This window comes from Drosophila virilis, chromosome 4 (genome assembly GCF_030788295.1).
Source record: "Drosophila virilis strain 15010-1051.87 chromosome 4, Dvir_AGI_RSII-ME, whole genome shotgun sequence".
In the NCBI taxonomy this organism is placed as follows: Eukaryota; Metazoa; Arthropoda; class Insecta; order Diptera; family Drosophilidae; genus Drosophila; species Drosophila virilis.
This window is the reverse complement of record NC_091546.1, coordinates 4832575-4852606: the sequence shown is the minus strand read 5'-3', so window position 1 is coordinate 4852606 and position 20032 is coordinate 4832575. Positions and strand designations below refer to the sequence as shown.

The 20032-nt window shown below is 40.3% G+C and overlaps 1 protein-coding gene across 8 annotated transcripts in view; it reads right to left on the bottom strand.

Moving 5' to 3' along the window:
• The window catches only part of LOC6627504 (dipeptidase 3), a 416202-nt gene that overhangs the window by 117756 nt on the left and 278414 nt on the right, over positions 1 to 20032 (bottom strand). Inside the window, exon 1 of one of the 8 annotated variants that reach the window (XM_070209381.1) lies at positions 544 to 630. The exons of the other annotated variants lie outside the window; for them this stretch is intronic. The gene's annotated coding sequence lies outside the window, so the exon portion shown is untranslated. Of the gene's footprint in view, positions 1 to 543; positions 631 to 20032 lie in introns of those variants that run through there. 8 annotated transcript variants of the gene reach the window in all.

Genomic DNA, 20032 nt, shown 5'->3' with positions numbered 1-20032 from the left:
CGGCATTCTCCCTGTTGTCCTTGTTGCTCCTGTTGTCCTTGCCGCTGCGCCGTTTCGTTGTTTGTCTTGGCTTCGCCTAATTGCAGCGTTTTGTTGTCCTAATTTCCTTTCGCAGCAACCTCCCCCCCAATCCCAACTGGCAATTACTCTTCATTTATTGAACTGCGCGCCCGAGTGCATAAATGCCACAAGATTTCCATATAGCTTGTCACATAAGCCACGTTTTAAGCGTGTCAATTGGCTTGATTTGCATATTTTTGTATTCGCTTTTCAGCTAGCTACAAAATCTTGGGTAGAACTTGGGCTAAACAACAGAAGTTAACTTTTAACAATAATCTTAAATTCGAGAAAATTATCTACAAGAGTTTCAACTTCTCGACTTCTGATACTGATCAGCAGTATATATACTTAATGTATCCTTTCATGCGTTACGCCTTTCACCTTTAACAAATTTCCAATACCCACTGCAAGCGTATGTAAATTCGGCTAAATACCCAACTCTATTCCATATCTTTGAGTAAATAAGTATAAGAGTACGCTTACCTCTCTCTCTCTCTCTCTCTCGCTTACTCTCTTTCTTGCTCGCCGACTGTGAAGCTAGCTTCATGTTTTTTAACTTTTAAGAAATGCACGCAAAACGGATTAACAAACCAAAAAGAGCACAACACACACACACACACACGCACGCACAAACTAATCGCGATAAGCAGCTGCTATTTAATTATTATTCGCAAAAAAAAAAAACACACTTTTATACACACACACACGAGCATACGACCGATCAACAGGGCAGAAGCCCGCAGACGAAATTTGCCTGCCTTTGCACTAATACAATAACAAAGCTGCGCTCAAACAATGCTCGCTCCATGCATACGCATACAACGGGATCTCTCTCGCTCGCTCTCTCTCTCTCTCGTTGTATGCAACTCAAGTGCGCGCAAATTTCTTGTTGGTGAAAAAGCTCTGCACCGAAAACCAAATGCATTTTAACTTTTACCAAACAGTTGAATAACTCATATACAACACATTAAGAAACAGCAAATTAAGGCACACACACACACACGAACGAACCTGACGTGATTAACAGCCGCTTGTTAATTATGATTCGCAAAAAAAAAACACACTTTTTTACACACTCGCCAGCACACGACCGATCAGCGGGGCAGACGCGCACAGACTAAACTCCCAGATTAGGCAAGCGCCTATGCTAAGCCGGCAAATGCACTAACACAAGCACAACAGAGAGCAGACGGCTATTCTCCTACTCCTGCGCTCACATTGTACGCAGCGCTCGCTGCAGCTTCACATCAACGCAACGAAGCTAACGGGATCAAGTGCATTTCAACCAATGGCGTGAGCGTGAGTGAGAAGTGGCGTGCAGAATTGAGCGAAAGGTTATGCTTTTGCTCACTTTGCATTGTGACGCCATAATTACGGGAATATGTATATGTGCGCTTGGTACGAAATGAAGTTTAGATATCCCAATCGTGAAGGCACGCGTTACCTCTTTGCCGCTCTCATCATTCATAAGACTCTCTCGCTCTCTAATAATATTTGACTGAATTTCGAAAAGCTTTTCGGTCTGTAGATCTCATAAGCTTGGAGATCTGCTTTGAGCTGGAACCAAAATGAGGAATTCTTTTGGTAAAACGAAGAAGACCAACTGGGGGAAAAGTATAGAGCCTACCAGTTGGGAAGGATATGGCTAGATCGATTCAATATCTTAGGCTCCTTCATCATGACATTTTCAATGGGATTTCTGTTCACTTAAATAGCACACAGTTGGCATCCCTTGACTGTCGGATCGCTAGTCAGGAGCTATACATCATCTGGCAAACATGTCCGCAGAATACACAACTAAGGGCAGGACACAATAATCCTTTGTTCGATGCAATTTGGGCGAAAGCGAAAGGTTAATTCCATTCCCGATTCCAAAACCAAAATCAAAGCAAATGGGACCCATGCGGAGCTTTTGTCCGACGACAACAATTTGCTTTACAATGCAACAACGGGATATGACCACAGAGTCCTGGCTCCACGCTCCAGCCTGCTATTCCCCGTCTCCAATTCCCGTCTCCTGTCCCGAGCCCACCTGCGGTGTTAACTCCGCTCTGGCAGACAGGTGTGGCACTCAATAAACGGCATAATGACCGCAACTGACCGCAGGGGCGTCGCGGTTAAGGGGATTTTATGTAGGTGGAGGTAAAGGTAGGGGCACCTGCCGCTACTTGAGCCCATAATTTCAGGACAAAGAAATTACGTAGCTGGGCAGTAAAAAAAACTTTGGCAACAGCAACACAACGGGGCAAGGTCAGAGGTTATATAGAGCGAAGGGAAAGTGGTAGTTGTGTGAGGGCGCGGGGGTGGGTAGTGGGCAGCGAGGGATGGTATTGTAGCTGCGGGACTTCCATTATCATTGGTCGTATTAAAAGTTTTGATGTTGCTCAAATTATTTCTGGAAATTGATAACCAAGGATTAACTTCAGCACAGTCCGAAGACAAAAAAGTTAAGCTAAAGAAACAACAGTGGCCGACTAGAAGATACCCTCTAACTGGCACTGAGCCGTTAGTCAAGCATTCAAACATTCTTCAATATATACAAATTCGTATAACATACAAGCTTTCATGCCATACTTCTTCTTCTTGAATAACTTCGAACATAACTTCGGTGCTTATAGTCCGATCAGAACTATATTCATACTTAAGCGCAACTATATTCCACTGATAATTTGATAAATTAAAGCTGAAAATCGATTATAATCGCAACATTATAATTATCGATAATATATATATTTTGAAATATAATAAAAACCTAAGATCGACGTGCTCATAAAGACGGAGAGAAGGACCGGAAGATGGACATGGATTTAACTTCTTTAGTATTCACCCATTGACCCGGAAGCTATGTAAGATTAATGTGGGCTGCCTTCGCTGCCTGTCACATATTAACGCACAAAGTCATAATACCCCTTCTTAGCACATTTCCTGCGATTATAGAGGGTATAAAAAGAGTAGTAAGACGCAGTTAACAATTATAATAAGGGACATATTTTTGGACTGCGGTCGCAAGTTTGTTTTTTTTCCCCGTTTCTTTTTTTTTCCGCTTGGCCGTGCACCACATCAAACAAACGGCGAATCACACCGCTGGGAGCAACTGCCACGCCCACACATCCCTGGCCCAACAGACTGACAGCTCGCCACCTCCTGTGGCACATGATGATGAGCAATGATGATGAATTCTTTGCCTTTTGCCTTTGCGGTTTTCCCACTGCCGGGGCGATAAATTTCGATGCGGCTTTTTGCGTTTACTTTCATCTTACGTACGGCTCGCATATTGTAGTTCCGGCCGACTCCTTTGTGCACTTACCTACTCCCATATACTCCGCATACAACACCCTCGCAACTGCCACGCCTTACGCCCCTTCTGACTGACACGCCACTCATCAGCTGGAAGCGTTTCGCGTAACTTTCGTCGACCCATTCCGGAACTCAGAGTACACCAATAAAAAAAATTCCGCAGGTTCGAACCATCTACAATGGTCGACTTTATAATACCCTCGAAAGAACTTCACGAAAAAAAAAAAAACTATGCAAAAATCATTTACAGTGAAAATATCGCATCTAAAAATAAAATTAAAAAATTCCCATGTTTAGATCGCCCATAGAACTATTGAATTTTCGAAAAAACTCTGTGCCGTGATTGATTGATTGATTGACTGATGATCTGCATAAGTCTTTAAAGCTGACGGCTATATTTTTTATAGCAGTTAGTTTTTTTCTTGAGTGGTTCTTTAGATTTTCCGATACTATTCTGTATTCGCATATCCATACTTAACTCCGTTACATAGATCGTCAATAAATCAAATACCCTCTGCAAGTGTGCATAAAGTATCGACTAGAATGAAGAAGAAACTGGCGATTCGCCGGCTGCATTACAAAGATGTTTTCATTTCCCAGCGCGGCCCCAGGACATTATTTCTTTCTGAAGCCCCCGCCTCGATTTAGGAGCCCTTGTGGCTTGTCAGGACTTTGCCATGAATGTGTGTGTGTGCGTGTGTCCAAGTTTGTTATCTTTTCTTTTTATTTCTTCTCTTTAAGGCTTTTTGTTGCACTTGTCACAAGTTGAAGATAAACTTGTCCCTAAGTTCGGACAATGTAATTGGCGAAACTCATGATAAGTGCAATTATTATTATTAATGTGGAATGTTAGGCAGGCTATCAGTATGAGTATGAGTATGAGTATGAGTATGAGTATGAGTATGAGTATGAGTATGAGTATGAGTATGAGTATGAGTATGAGTATGAGTATGAGTATGAGTATGAGTATGAGTATGAGTATGAGTATGAGTATGAGTATGAGTATGAGTATGAGTATGAGTATGAGTATGAGTATGAGTATGAGTATGAGTATGAGCTTGAATATGAATACGATTGTATACAATATATTGAAAGATTAATACCCTATGAATTGCTCGGCTGAATTGATTTCCAATAGCCGAATACCCCCTTCCAAAGCGATCCATAAAATAGTCATAAAGAGGCCCATGTTAAATGTCCGCTGTTAAATTTCATCTGAAACAATCGAAAGCCGTTTTGGCTATTCTCTGCGTTTCAACAATTATCAAATCCGTTGCACATCTTTTTTCCCCCATATGATTTACTTTATGACATGCCTTTTGCCATTTGGGAAGCTCTCCGATTTTTGCGTTCATTTCCGCTTCGGTTTTATTCTTGCTTTCATTTCTATACTCTGTACACGAAGTGAGTGAAAGAGTATATTAGTTTGCATTTGTGAAAAGTGTCCCACTTGAGCTCGGGCAATTCTCATATATCTATTGAGGTTTTAGAGAGAGAAATGAGACTGACTGGAAATTTAAGTACTTTTTTCGAAAAATGTCTAGTAATATCTCTTAGTTTTTCGAAGAATAGTTTTTAAGAAGATACTTTAAAGTATTTTCTTTTATTAATGTGAGCTTTTCTTAACTCCAAAATACGTTTTTTTTTTAGTCCAGGACCAGGACAACCTTTCGAAGCGATATTTTTAAATAAAAAAGCCGCTGCCTTGATCCCATCCCATATTAAAGCAGAGCATTGGATAGTCGGTGCCAGGCGTCTGCGGCGTACTAGTCTGTTTTTTATTGCGCTCTCCGTTGATCTGTTTTTATAGCATGGCGCCAACAATGCCCACTTTTCAGATGCTGTCTGCAGTCGGCGCTCTTTGGGGATTGTTATTCGACTGTTTTCTGCTTCTTCTCGATGTTTTCTTTTTTCTTTTTTTTTTCTGTTACGAGGTGCTAAATCAAGTTAACGTTTAAGTGGCCGTTTAGTGCCTATGTTGAGCCAGGCGGCCCGCCCCGCCCGCTCGCGACCTCCTTATTATGATTCAGCCTTTTGTCATAAAGAGTTTTCCTGCATTGCCTTTTGCTGCCTTTTTATTGACTGTAAACTTTATATTTTTTAATATTTTCTTTATGCGCGTCGATGTCTGCTTTAGCTGTTGTTGTTGCTGCTACTTTGCAGCTTGTAATTGTTTTTTAAACAAAGTTTATAACTTTTATGCTGTTCTTTATTCTTATGGGTGTACAGAGGTTTTACTTTTTTACTGTACTGCTTCGTATTTTTTTTTCGTTTGTTTTTCCGAGTTTTAATTTGCTTGTCTGCCTTTTAATGGCAGTTGTTATGCAATTTTTCCAAAAGGAAAAACTTCAATTGCATTTTTCCTGCTTTGTTGCAACGGCGCAGAAACTGAGTAATTAAAAATATGGAAATTCTGACAAAGATTTTCAAGTGAAATTGAAGAAAATGCAGCAGAAGATATGCTTTGAGCAGTTTTTTAAACACCCTAAACAGAGTTTATTGTTTCAAGCGAAATGTATTCATTATTACAATTTCCCCTGTATTCCGACAAGTTTTGCGGAAGCGTTTAACTGAAAGATCAACTGTGTGAATAATAGTAGAAAGTACTTGTTATTCAACTTAACTAACATGAAATATGCATGCCACATATTAACTACTTGACTTTTGTCGCCATGCCGAGATCCTACACACTTTCACCTGTATTTCGAACGGTTTTTGCGGATTATATAAAATTGAGAGTGAATTAATTATACCTAGAACCATCAGCGAAGTGTGCCAAATGTCATTTTTTGAAGTTCTCATTTCCTTTTTAATTCCATCTACATTCCGCCAAGCTCTCGCTCATAAATTATAAGATTCTGGGTAACTTCCACGTCATATAAAATTAGCTACAGGTATTTACCTTAGAATAAGCCTACTGTACTTCCATCTATATTTCAATATGTTTCTGCGGATGTGAATAATAGTGAATGACAAAAGACAAATTCATTTTCTTAAACATCATCAACATTTATATCAGTTCCTATTACAATTCCACCTATATTCCGATGAGTTCTTGTCAATGTGAATAAATTGAAGATAAACTGTTAACAAATATCAAAATTCCGGCTAATATTCTAAAAAAGCTTCAACAAGATTCAACAAACATAATCTACTGTAGTTTTTTTCTCTCAGGATAAGCCTTGATCTTAATTTCACTTATATTTCGACAAGCTTGTGCGAAAATGAATAAATGCTTACTTCATTAAGTAAGTGTTGCTTAATGTCTACTTAAGAGCTAGTTTTCTCTTTCAAACAACATCGACTACTTATTCATGTCAAATGTCATTCATTATTCCAAATCCACTTGTACTTCCACAGGTTTTGGCGGAAATGACGAAAAATAGTGTGAATTTGCTAAAAAAAAAACTAGTTGTTCCCCTCAAAAGTCCATGTCGACAGTCTTTGATGGGAACTATTCGCAATTTCAATTTCTATTTCAATTCTGTGAAAGTGCATTTCAATTGTATTGATGTAATCAACAAACATAAGAAAAACCCCCCTCAAAACACACGCACACACGCTAGAAAAATCGTGCCATCGTGTTGCATTATTGATGCTCGCCTTGTTTTGAGTTGAATGAACATATTTTGCCTTGACATACATTGCATTGTTTAGCAAACAAGAGTGTCAAGACCTACGAGCCCCCCACCCTCCAAACAAACAGCCCTTTGCACTGCTTTCACACGCCCCTGCATGCATGTTGCAGCAATAGAAATGTGGCAACCACCCGCCCCAGCCACCCGTCGCCACCCACTGACTGAGTGTGCACAGTTTTTGTTCAAATAACACGAGCTTGTACAAGAAAACCAACAGTGGCATCAACAGCAGCAGCAGCAGCAGCAACTTGCAACAGCAGCAGCAGCAACAACAACAATAGTAATGACATTTTGACTGGCAGATTCAACAAAAACAGCAGCTCAAAAGACAGTGTTGGACAGCGGCTTAAAAGCGACGCACACACATACACACAGAGCGAGTGCGAACAACACAGCAAAAAAAAAAAAAGTTTGCTGCTCAAAATAAACCAAGAACGACTTGGATATACCTGCACCTAAACCGAGCAGTGGAAAAGCGGTGAAAAATTAATTAAAGAAATACTCACATATCATAGACTAGTTTTTTTTTTGTTTTTATGCAGCACTGGATTTAAGTATGGATAGTCCATAAACAATTTTGCTTGGCCCGTTTGAGAGATGAGTCAAGATAACGTATTTTTATTACACTAAAACTATAGAGCATGAACATTTCGACGATATCTATAAATATTCTTGCTATGAATAAAAAGGAAGCACTTTATTTCGGCTTGCGGTTAGAATCAATGTCTCGCATTCAGTTTCAGATTTTAAAATCAGTTCATTTATGTGCCCAGATTCTGGCTCATTGTAAAAATTCGCGTTTGCTTATTCGTATGGGCACTTAAAAGGCGCGCTGACATAATTTTTTGAACCAGAAAATATAAAATAAATGGCTCAATTCAGGTTTCTTTATGCAATTAAATGGATTTAAGGTCTGGGTTTGTGGTTTGTGCAGAAATTGTTGGCGCGCCCGGCTTGAACCCTTTTAGCTTGAACCTATTTTTCAATCCTTATGCAACACGTATGCAACGAGCAGGTCGCGTATACCCTATCTGTGCTCAATTGTACGGGTAACTTGTTGTGCGCTTGTTTGTTTAGGCTCTTGTTGTTCTCAGGTTGTTTGCTATATTATAGATGTTGTTGTTGTTGTTGTTGTTGTTGTTGTTGTTGTTGTTGCTGCTGCTGCTGCAATTGTCGACATTGAAGTCTGTTCACAAATACTTAGCATGGCTGCTCGCTATTTACACATACTTGTTGCAAATTGTTTTTATTGCAATTAGGCCAAAGAGTTCTAAGACAGAGGGAGAGTGAGACAGAGTGAGAGAGAGAGAGAGAGAGAGGGAGAGGCATACAGGATATTACAGAGATAGTCAGTTGGTTTTGCTGGCTAATAAACCAAAATGTACGTTGGCTCAAGTTTCGTTTGCCTCGCAGCAATTTTATTGAGTTTGCAATTGAAGATAAGAATAAACATGCTTTGGTTATTGATAGAGTGGAAAGTTCATCCTTGGCCAGGTATTGGCTGGGAAAAGGGAAAACTTCAACTGACAGCTGGGGCGAACAAAGTTTCCATTGTGCACACAACTAAATGAGATTTTCAAGTTTTCCGCCAGATGCGTAAATTAGAAAATTTTGTTTTACTCGCAATAGATAATTGCACACACATCGGAAATGTTATTAACCTAATTTGGATTCGTTGAAGTTTAAGATATATAGTTTTTATTTTGTAGTTTTCTGTGACTTGGAAAGGTCGCTTGTTCTAATCTAATATAAATAATAAAAATAATAATAAAAATAATTAAAATAATAATAATAATAATAGTAATAATAATAATAATAATAATAATAATAATAATAATAATAATATTAATATTAATATCAATAATATTGTTAATAATAGTATTTATAGTAAAAATAATAATGGTAATAATAATAAAATTAATACTCAAAATAATAATAACAATAATAAATTCAGTTTTAAAATATTAAAATTATTTACGATAGTAATAATAATGCTAATGAAATCACAATTAATACAAATAATAACGATAATAATAAATTAATAAAAATAAAAGTATGTATTCAGAAATCCTATTTTGATCATTTTCTGCACTGTGTTTAATTTATTTGGCATATAGAAATAAATGTCTGGGCAAATAAATTGTTCAAATTTAAATTAGAATTGACAATTCCCAAATTGCAATTGAAAGTGTGAAGCAATTTTCTGGACCTCTAAGCACTTTATAATAATATTTTTAAAGCTCCATTAGCTGCACACAAGATGTCAAGACAAAGAGAAGAACTTCTGTACATTTTTGTACTCTGCTTGCAGGAGGGGTATATTGGTTATGTGGCACAGCCGGTTACGGCAAGAATTTGATAATAGATCAATCGAATTTTGAGTTCTTGTAAGAAAAAACATTTTGTTATATTTTGAAAAAAAACCTTAGAAATCTCGGACAGCATTTGCATATATAGCTTCATAGGTAGAATCGATAATAGAAACTAGAGAATTCGTTTCAATGAAAAATTTCTACATCTCTAGCACCAATCTGCACAATTCACCTTACTCAACAGTCGAAACCAACAATTTTAAAGGGTATTTAAGCGTCTGCATTTCTAGTTTTTTTGTTCTGCTCTTAATTGTCGCTGCGGCAGATTGTAAAAGATTTAAGCTAAAAAACCAATGAGCCTTAAATATTGTATTTTTGGCTTTATAAATTGCAGCTTTGTGCCAGAAGTTCGGCTGGAAACAAAGGAAAATCCGGTCTGTGGGCCAAGGAGCTGAGGCCAGGAGTTTGTCTGGACTGTGGACTGACTGACAGCTGCACTCATTGAAGCAATTTGCTTAAGTTACAAATTGAAATATTTGCATTTTATCTTAGAAATGCAAATGCAGCAACCCGTTACACGCACACACACACAGACACACACACACACACCAGCCACACCCCTGGCCGGGGCAAAGTATCTGTGCAAACAATGCCAAACAAATTGGCTATTCAAATCCGCAGACAACTCACCCCCTACCCCTGCGCACAGGGCACTCCTTCGCTGCCTTTAGCCAAGTTAAGGATCGGGTTCAGGATCGAGCTTGGGTCTGTGGTTCGCAATTTATGCGTTTGCCCCAACGTTGAATGCATTTTGCAATTTTCATGGGCTGCCTTCATTTTGCTACCATTTTCTTTTTTCTTTTCCCCCCTCTCAATCTCCCACTCTTTCTTTTTTTTTTTTTGTGCGCCCAGTTGGCAGGGCTGGCGGCAACAAAAAAGCCATTAAGATTACTTTCTATGGCCAGATTTGAGTCGCCTGCGCGTGCGAGCGAGCGAGAGCGAGAGCGAGAGTGAGAGAGTTTGAGTGAAAACGAGAGACGAACACTCGCAACAGTCGCAGCAGCAACTCAGAGGCCTGCCTGATGAGATTTTTGCTAGCTCGTTTTTTTTTTTTTTTTTACCTTAACCCGCAAATGCAAATGCACACAGCAGGGTATGCAGCTTGTGTATAGATTGTGCTGCTGATGATGCAAACGAGCAGCCCGTGCGGGTGGTAGCGAGGGGAGGGGGGGGGGGGGGGCAACAATGGGCGGAACTTAAAGGCGGACAATTGATGGGGTTTGAAAACCTAACTGCACAATACGCCTGTTGCACTAGCAACCATTGCCACGCCCACTTTATTTAAGTGCAGTGTAAGCCTTAAATTCTTCTTTTTTTTTTTAATGGCCTAACTTTAGTTGCAATCTAACGGTTAAAAGTTCTTAAGCGTCAACAACAAATTAACATTGACAATTTTGAACGAAACAACAATATTTTGTAATATTTAAGTCAGCCGTGACGTCATGCTGCGTCGTATACGTGTGCGCTCTGCATGCGACATGCATATTTATGCCTTTCAAAGAGCCGTTAGCCACGCACACACACACACACACACACATGCATACACTGCCGACATTCAGCTTAAAAGAAAGCTGCAGATTTTTTCAGTTGCACTCAGAACACAGCAAAAAAGTGCTTTTCGGCAATTGCAAAGTTCCGCTCAACCGACGTTGGCCGCGCTCACCGCATAATCAAAAGGGAATTGCCGAAAATTATAAGCAGCGCTGCTGCTGCGCTGCACGCTGCATTAACTTTGCGATCATTGCTTAGATGACTGCGCAGTTTGCGCTCTCTTGCGGTTTGACTGCTGTGAGTGCAAAACTTGTGCGGTGGCTATTTTTAATTGAGCGTAAAATTGGTGTGAACATTACAGCTATTTGATGGCTTTTGCGGTTGCTGTTCTTGTTCTTGTTGTTGTTGTTGTGCTCAACATTAAATCGTATTGCCTTTCATTAAGTGAGAGCGGAGCGTGGGAACTATTAGCTCTTAACCCAATGCATGCTTTGAGCTCAAATTTGTTTAAATGCGCTCGCCTTGCCATGTGCATGCGATCAAATTGGAAATATTAGAAGTTGCTGAAAATTTGAGTGCATTTGCAACAAAACCAATTTGGATTATTGCACAGTGTTTGCCATAACGGTAATTCGGATTATTGCATTGTGTAGCAATGAGCAGGCGTGCGAATATTTGTCGAAGCGCCGTTATAATTGAGTGCTCCTTTCTCTACTTCGCTTCTTTAATTGCAGCGCGCAGCGAAAGCAACGTGAGTGTGAGCGAGACAGACAAACTGCATGCAAAATGTCGGTACAGTGGTCTAATTTGCATGGTTTATGTGACAAAAAGCGCTGCACTGACTATTTAATTGCCTTATATTATCTGTTGAATATTTTTTTATATACACAATATACAATTAGCGAGGGTATTTCAAGTGCGGCTTTTGCTTCAGTAGGAATTATTTTTTTTATAATTTTCTTTCTTTCTGTTCCCATTCTGTGTTCAAGGCTTTGCTGGCGTGCAAATTAAAAATTCGAACGGCTCTTGTTTCTTTACCACAAAAACAAAGGACAAAAATTTTCAATTCCAAAACCAAATTGTCTTTTATTTCAAGCTCATTAGCTTTTAATGCAATTTCATGCGGCTCAACGCGCCTCAATTCGAGCCACGCGTAAATGTGCCAAGAATGAAAGGGCATTAGAGCAGAAGGAGAGAGAGAGCGAGAGAGGGAGAGCGAGAGAGGGAGAGAGAGAGAGGTGCGTAGCTATTTACATGCATACGCACATCGTTTTGCATTACATTTTCATGTGTGCAGTTGTTGTTGTTGTTGCTGTTATTGTTGCTGTTTTACCGTATGTTTTTCTGGCTCAGAGTATCGACTTTTGTCGTCATGAATTAAATTTTTTACTCCATATTGTCGTCGCTGTTGTTGTCTTATTTTATTTCATTTTTTGAAGTAGCAGAGAAGACGTTTCTACATTTTATGCAAATTTTCTTAAATATTTATGGAAATGTAGCATATTGTGAGAGACTGCGTCAAAATGGCAGCCAAGTAAATACATTCGCATGCCGTGCGTGTATGTGGCTCTGCCCACAAATGTTACACAAACACACACACACACACACACACACACACGCACGCATGGCAAAGAGCACAGACATCAGCATAAATTTTAAATAAATGCTAAAGAAAGAGAATATTAAATGTTGTTTTGTTGTTGCCATCTTCACGAAATCCGCTTTGCGTTCTCTATCCATCTTTTTCTCGCTCTCTCCCACACTCTTGCGCTTTTTCAGTCTAAACGCACGACTCGCCAGCTGAGCTTTTTGGCTAATGTACCTTGATACACTGCACAGGCAAACAACAACAACAACAACAACAACAATAACAAATTCCAAAAGGCAAACAAAACGCAGCCCGAAAATCCCAACCTCAAATGGCGACCTGCCTTGAGGTTGTAGAGAGGTTAAAGGCATTTCAGCAGCAGATCAGAGTTGAGTCGCTTTTCATAAGCTTTCATGTTTTAGTTGTTCGTGTTTTTGATGACGTTTGCATATTCCATTCATATGCTGCCAACACACTCACACGCCAACAATTGAGCGGGCGTAGGCGAGCAGGAGAGAGTGCGTCTGACAAACAGTTATTTGCGCTGATGTTGCACATTTTTTGTTCCTTTTGGCTGCTTTGCACTCGCTAGGCGAAGAGAGAGGGAGAGCGCAAGAGAGCAGCGATATGCAAATGTATTTGCCAAGTGCCAAGGCGACAGTTATACTTATCTGAGCTGCTGCATTGTGTGGCGAGCGTGGGAGAAGGAAAACAACAGACAATGGCGTGCGATAAAGTGTGAGCGCAATGGAGAGCAAATCAGCAACAAACAGTTAAGCGCTTCTGCCCGATCATGAGAGACATGAAGAGAGCGTAAGAAAGTGAGAGAGCGACATGAGCGCGTAGTAGAGTGTGAGTGCGAATGCAATCTAAGCTGCAAGCTCAGCTCTTGACTCAAAAAGTATTAAGAGTGCAGGCGTCAAATGAGTCAAAACAACTTTGACAAACTTCATTTTGATTGGTTTTTAATAGAGAGCTAACATTTCACACTGGGCGAAAATTAAATGAAAACTCAAGCAAAAGTTTATTGCGCTCAATCGAAACTAAAGAAAAATACAAGTTAACTTATTGTTAAACATTCTCTTACATTTTAGCAACAACTTTGTTGTTTCAATTTGGCACCGCTTCTTCTTTCTTTTGAAGTTGCAGCCAATTGCAATTCCTCAAATACATTTAATATGTATTTGAATTTAGCAGCAGACATTTTCAGCCGCCCCACCCCCACCCCCCGCTCTCCAGCTCGCCCAACTTCTTGCAATATACACTTTGTGCTATGTTAATATTTCTCACATCTTATAAACTTTTCGCAATCGCTATCAAAAGTTATTCTACGCTCAACTATCAGCAGACGCTGCCACGCCCACTTACCTGGCACAGTCCTGCCTCCCCCGGCTGCCCGTGCCTGGCATCAGTCTAATGCGCTTAATCAAATGTTTATCTTTACGCTTGCAGCTCCCTTTCGTTTACCCAGGCCCGCCCCTTTAACGTTGGCTCTTCCTCTTGAGTTTTTGCTGGTTTTTGTGATTTTTCTCATTTATTTTCGAGCGCATAGATTATGTAAATTTTACTACTTTCACTTCGACATTTTCATTATGTCGAGCCAGGAGAAGACAACGTCTTGGTCCCTCATCCTGTTGCCAGTGAAAAATTGCGTTCTCATTTTGGAGCAAGCAAGGCAAAAAAAAAAGAAAAAAGTCAGAATTCGTATTTAAAATACTTGCACATAATTTATTTTCTCGCGAATACAAATCATTTCATTTTCGTGCAAGTCACGACGGCGCAAAAGTGTAGCATATCTTACGGCGCCATTAAAGCCAACACACCCTCTCCTCCTCGCTCAGCACCCCCCACTCAACCCGCCCCTCACCTCAGTCGTGCTGGCAGACAAACAGGACCACGGAGCCTCTGATGATGGTTATATTACATTAACTGCAGCCAGCAACAAAATAGTTCCGTGTGCCAAAAGTAAAATGAAAATAAAATGTAGCCTAACAAAAAACAAGGGTATGTATGCGGGAGGCGGGAGGCGGGAGGCGGGGCACATAGCACACAGCGCCATGAATATGTAACTAGCCGGTCGAGATGGTGAGGGGGGGGGGGGTGGGAGAAAGTCAAGGGTGCTCGACTGTGTGATGCGCTGCATTTAATGTCCAAAGTAATTTGGACAAAAAAAGAAAACACAGAGAAAAGGCCCCCACTAGAAGCTGCCACTGCATGTGCCTGATAGTCTAATAAGCATTTGGGCACGGCGCCATCTAGTGTTGGAAATTGGCAACAAGTGATGAAATGTTTGAACACGCTGTAAGGAATTTTTAATAGTTCTAGAGCATATTCTTGTTTTGTTCTGTGTGAAAATTGTCAGAAAACTAATTAAACAATGCAAATATAAAATATTAAAAATTTCTGAGTGGTTTGAACCAGCGACCTCACCTTCTTGGCGCGCTCAGACAACTGAGCTCAAGCTGTGTACAGAACACCTTATTGAAAAGGTATTATTAAAGAAGTCTTGATATAAAGAGCTGTTGGATTTGAACCAGCGACCTCACCCGTCTAACCAAGGCCTTGCTATCTAGGCTTGCCATCAAGGCTGCGGTTGATTAAGCTTTATATATAGATGGATGTGTTAGAATAGACTTTATATACAGAACTGTTGGATTTGAACCAGCGACCCAGCCCCTCTGGAACGCACACAGAGCCAAGGCCTTGTCATCTAGGCCTTGTGTGAATCACAGAGGAGAGACTCTTGATATACAGAGCTGTTCGATTCGAACCAGCATCCTCACCTCTCTGGCAAGCTTATACATATCACAAAAGTTTTGACTTATGGAGACAGCTTAGAATATTGGCAGCTCTTGAGTCACCAACTTCTTCACATAGCTAATATGCTCTGCTCTTTCAAGCAAAAAGTCAGTCAAGTGTGCCACGCCCATTACTGCGTTTATGTGGACTTGCCGTGTGTGTGCCTTGGTGTTGGGCTAGGTAAACACAGTTATGTTAGACTGTCGCATCGCTCATTAGTCCTGGCGCGTAAAGTGCATATATTTTTAATGCTGGCGACTCGGCGTATGCGTAATTAAATTTCATGTGCGAAAAAAAGGTGCGCCACAAATGAAACCAGGTTGAGCAAAAGAGACGGCGAGAGGGAGAACAGGTAAACTGTCTTTGTGAAATGCGGGCGTTAGAATCTGTGGCTCAGCGAGTGTTGGTAATTTAAATTCTGTAAAGTTAAATGCTTGGAAAGAGCGTTCGCCTTCACCCTCCACACATGCCACAGCAGCAAAGCAAATTTATAAAATATACGTAAGTGTGCTTATGTTGGGCTTGACTGACTGCGAGATACCCTGTGTCAAGCTTAGCTGAGCTAACATTTCTATACACAGCTGTTTTTTTCCCATCGAAATTTCAGTTTTGCATAACATCGGTACCCAATGTCCGATCGTTTTACAATTTGTTTAGAGATTATATTTCTTCTTGCGTATAAGCCACATGACTTTATTGGATAGTGGATAAGTTCGGAAGTCGAAGCCGATTAAGAATACATGCACATTAATGACTCGGAGAGGCTTCCCTTAGTTAGTTGAACACATTTGCATATACCCTCTTTTTGTCTCTTACAAAATGTATAGGGTATACAAAGAACCCTTCAACGCTGTGACTGACAGTTTTGCGCTCAGGTCAAAGTTGAAAACATGCTTGCTGCCCGAGCTGCCCGAGCAGCTCACGTTTATTTACATAATTTTCGATAGCTTCAAGCTAAATCTATAACCGAAACCCGGTAGGAGCTTGTTGTAGAGCTCTTAACTGTTATCATATCAAGCGCAAAATTGTGATAGCTGTGCTTCGAATCCATTGAGATTGCAAAAAGGGTATAACAGTTACGTGCAAATGTATCTAACAGGCTGATCGCTTAAAGTATATAAACGTCTAGTCGGGACAAAGAGCCAATACTATCTGTCTGTCTGCCTGCCTATCAATACTATCAAATATATCGATAAGAATGTGATTTGCGTTTTGGTTATTTTAGCATAGCTCGGGAATTATACGAGCTGGAGACACCAAACTGGATGTCTTGATTAATGTTTAGTATATCAAAATTGTGAATAATTTACTTTTTAAATGCCGCCCCCCAATTCCCAAAAAAAAGTATGAAAAAGCTCATTTGTGCAGGTACAAACTTGGGCTTTGGTATTGAGGCATATTTAAATGCCTTATTTAAGCCCCAAAAATTTCATCAAGTTTGTACTATAAACGCCCGAGTTACTTGGGAAAGTATTGGACAACGACTGGTGCTAGGGGAATAAAAAGCGCAGGAACAGGCTGAGCTGTACAGCAAACAGCGTGTGTGTGTGTGTGTGTGTGCCTGCATTTGTATTTCAGCTCGTTAGGCTATCTTCAGCAGGGTATCTCCAGGTCTAGCACACTCAACAGGAGCATCCATACGTGCTTGCCTTTGCAAATATCAACAATCGTCTGGGCTGCCTGCCTGGCTGCCTGTCCGGCTGACCTGTCCCTTCTGTCTGGCTATCTGTCTCGCTTGACAGACGCCCGGTTTTCCACTCACCGACCAGCGGCTCAACACTTAATTGCTTGACCTTTTCACTTTTTTTTTTTTTTGCTGTATGCTGCTGTGCCGTCTGGCCCTAACCATCTTGTGGTTTTCGTCGCTGTGTTGACCTTTGAATGCGATTCAAGGATTGCATGCGTTGACGCTGACCCGCTGCTGTGGGATCCATTGACATGGATAACCACTTGGAGTCAAGTGCGAACAGGCGCAAAGCCTCAACAATGCCCCGTTCAACAAGTCGAACGGCACATGGAAAACTCGCTTCAAATGAACAATTTGTACAATTTGTGAAATGTGAAATCAGAAAAACGTTCAACTGTCGCTTAAAAAGATGAATTCGCATCTGAACGATGGATCATTGAGGTGCAATATTTCCAGCTCTTTCCAGATTTTTAATTTCATTCGCAGAAAATCTAAAGTTTCAGTTTAGTTAGAACTTAAGCACAGAGGTCCCTTTTGATACCCTTGTCGATGTAGTTCTCTTTCTTAAAGTTAAAAGAAAAAGAATTGAAAATCTTTCTCGCGTATGATCTTTAAGAGCTCTTGGTCTATGACTCTTATAATATGAAATTTCTGCTGAATTTGAGCCAGCGACCTTTCTCTTCGTCTTACCTATAGATTGACAGCCCCTTTAGTTCTCGGGAACAAACTAGTTCAATTGAATCAATTCGGAATTCATCAAATCATTTGATAAAACAATGAAAATCATTTGACCTTCCTGGGCCTGTGGTTTGGCCTCCGACAACTGTCGGCAACAGGCTCAATCAGCATTTTGTCATGCATTGTGTGTTAACATTCATTTGTTGCACCTGTGCAACCTGTATTTGCACCTGTCTCCAGTCTCCAGTCGCCAGTTGCCAGCTGCGCCGAGTTCTCTTTTGTTTTTGCTGCTCAACTTTGGCCATTTGCATATTTATTCTTAACCGAAAATCTAATAAAAACATTGCAGCAAAGCAAATGCATAAATCAGCTGCAACATGGGCGGGGGCGGTGTCTGGCATTTGTGGCACGGGTCAGGCGTGGGGTAAGGTTAGGGTGCGGCACGGAGGGTAGTGGGACATCAAATGCTAAAACCGAGTGCTATGCAAAATCCCACAAGTGCATAAATTTTAAGCATTCACCTAGGGTTATGATGGCCTCACAAGCTGCACACACACACACACACGCACACACACACAAATACACACATTGTGCAACAGCAGAAACCAACAAAGCAAATTTAATGTGCAGTTGCAGCAGCTATGAAAACAGTTTCAAGATGCAACATGTGTGCTTAGATGTGTGTGTTGCGTGTGTGTGTGTGTGTGTGTGTCTCTGGTCTGTGTGTGTGCAGCTGCAGTGATTTTTGGACATGTGGCGCATACCTCAACGCAAACTTATGGCCACATTTCTTGCCCGTTTTTATGCAGAGTTCTAGCTTTCTTTTTTAGCCCCGCCACTTCTGAGCTTTCTAGCGGCATAAAAAAATACCCCCCGAAAAAAAAAACTGCTGCTAAACTTTTGCTTGAGCAAATAAAAATGTGCTGCGGCAGCTGCAAGACATTTTATACACTTGCAGCGGGTATTCTAATTCTGGCAAGATATATGCCCAAGGGCAAACAACTCGACATCCCAGATCTGTAGTTAGAGTCGAGTTAATATAGACTTAGTTTCTTCCATTTGTGTGTTTTTATGTCAACTAGTTGATTTGTAAACTATCTCATTTAGCTGGCACAGATACATGCAATGTCCAAGGGCAGACAACTCGACAGCCCTAGAGTCGGATTAATATAGCCACAATTTCTTTCGCCTGCGTGTTAATATATAAGATGCTCGCTTAAACTAAAAGCGCCTAACTAGTAAGTTAATATAGATCTTCTCTTTTGCTCGTGACCACAGCCAGATCGAAGCACTTTATCATATAGTTGCCCTAGGAAATTGCTTTTGAGAAGGCAGCTTTTGTACCGCAATTTTCTAACCAGACTTCTTGATCAACTAAGCTCTTAAGTGCTTGCAGTCTGCTTAAGTGATTCAATAAATGAATTTAAAGAGACGGGAATCGGTCATTTTATAAGAACTTAATGCTTTTAAGAGAGCGGAAGAGACCGGCGGCAGTCAAGAGTTGAGTCTTGGACTAGCTCAAAAGTATGTAGAATTTTAATGCGCCTAAATCTGAGATAAATCGCATTAATGCTAAGCCATCGCATATAGATCTAGATCTGTTCAAAAATGTTATTTTTATTGAATAAAATTAAGAGAAACTTGTTGGTCATGTGCAAATAATATCTTAAAAAATCTCATTCAAACTCAATTACATTGTGCACATCGTTTGCGAATTGAGTTTTTATCGAAATCGAAATCGTTAAATATAATACTTTTATTTCAAGTTTTTCTTCTATCTGCCAGAGTGTTTAATGTTCGGCAACAGCAAAAAATCACATTATTTTTTGTTTGTTTGTGGCTTGGCCTGCCCTGCCCTGCGCCGCCCCGCTCTCGTCTCTCAACCATTAGCCTGTTCCGCATGTCAACTGGAGCGGCAATAAGTGCCATGCATATTGTCGCAACCAGGTGACGCCACAAGCGGTGCCAGTTGCCTGGCTGACTGGCTGACTGGCTGACAGCATAAACTGCAACTTGGCTGGTGGCTTGGCTTATTGGCAATGCCAGCTGAGAGCCCCAACGATAGGTGCAAGGCACCTGAAGAGAAAATGCCACACACAAGACAAAAAAAGAAAAAAAAAGAGCAAAATATACAACTATGCCAAGGTTTAAATCTCAGCGCTGAAAGTTTACTTAATCTTGAAGAAAGTTTTCTTTATAGCTCAGCTGGAAAATTGCGGAATTTATCAGCTATAAAAATGGTCAATTATTTTAAGTGGATGGAAGAAAAATTAAAAGCAGAGCTATTAAAAATGCATATATTGCCTCTCAAATATCAATATAGACCAAAGGACATAAAATGCAAAAGATTTTCGCTTAAGTTTAGCTTTAGAAAAAGTTCAACTACTTAAGATGACAAAAATGCGCCTAAAGCAAAGCGCCA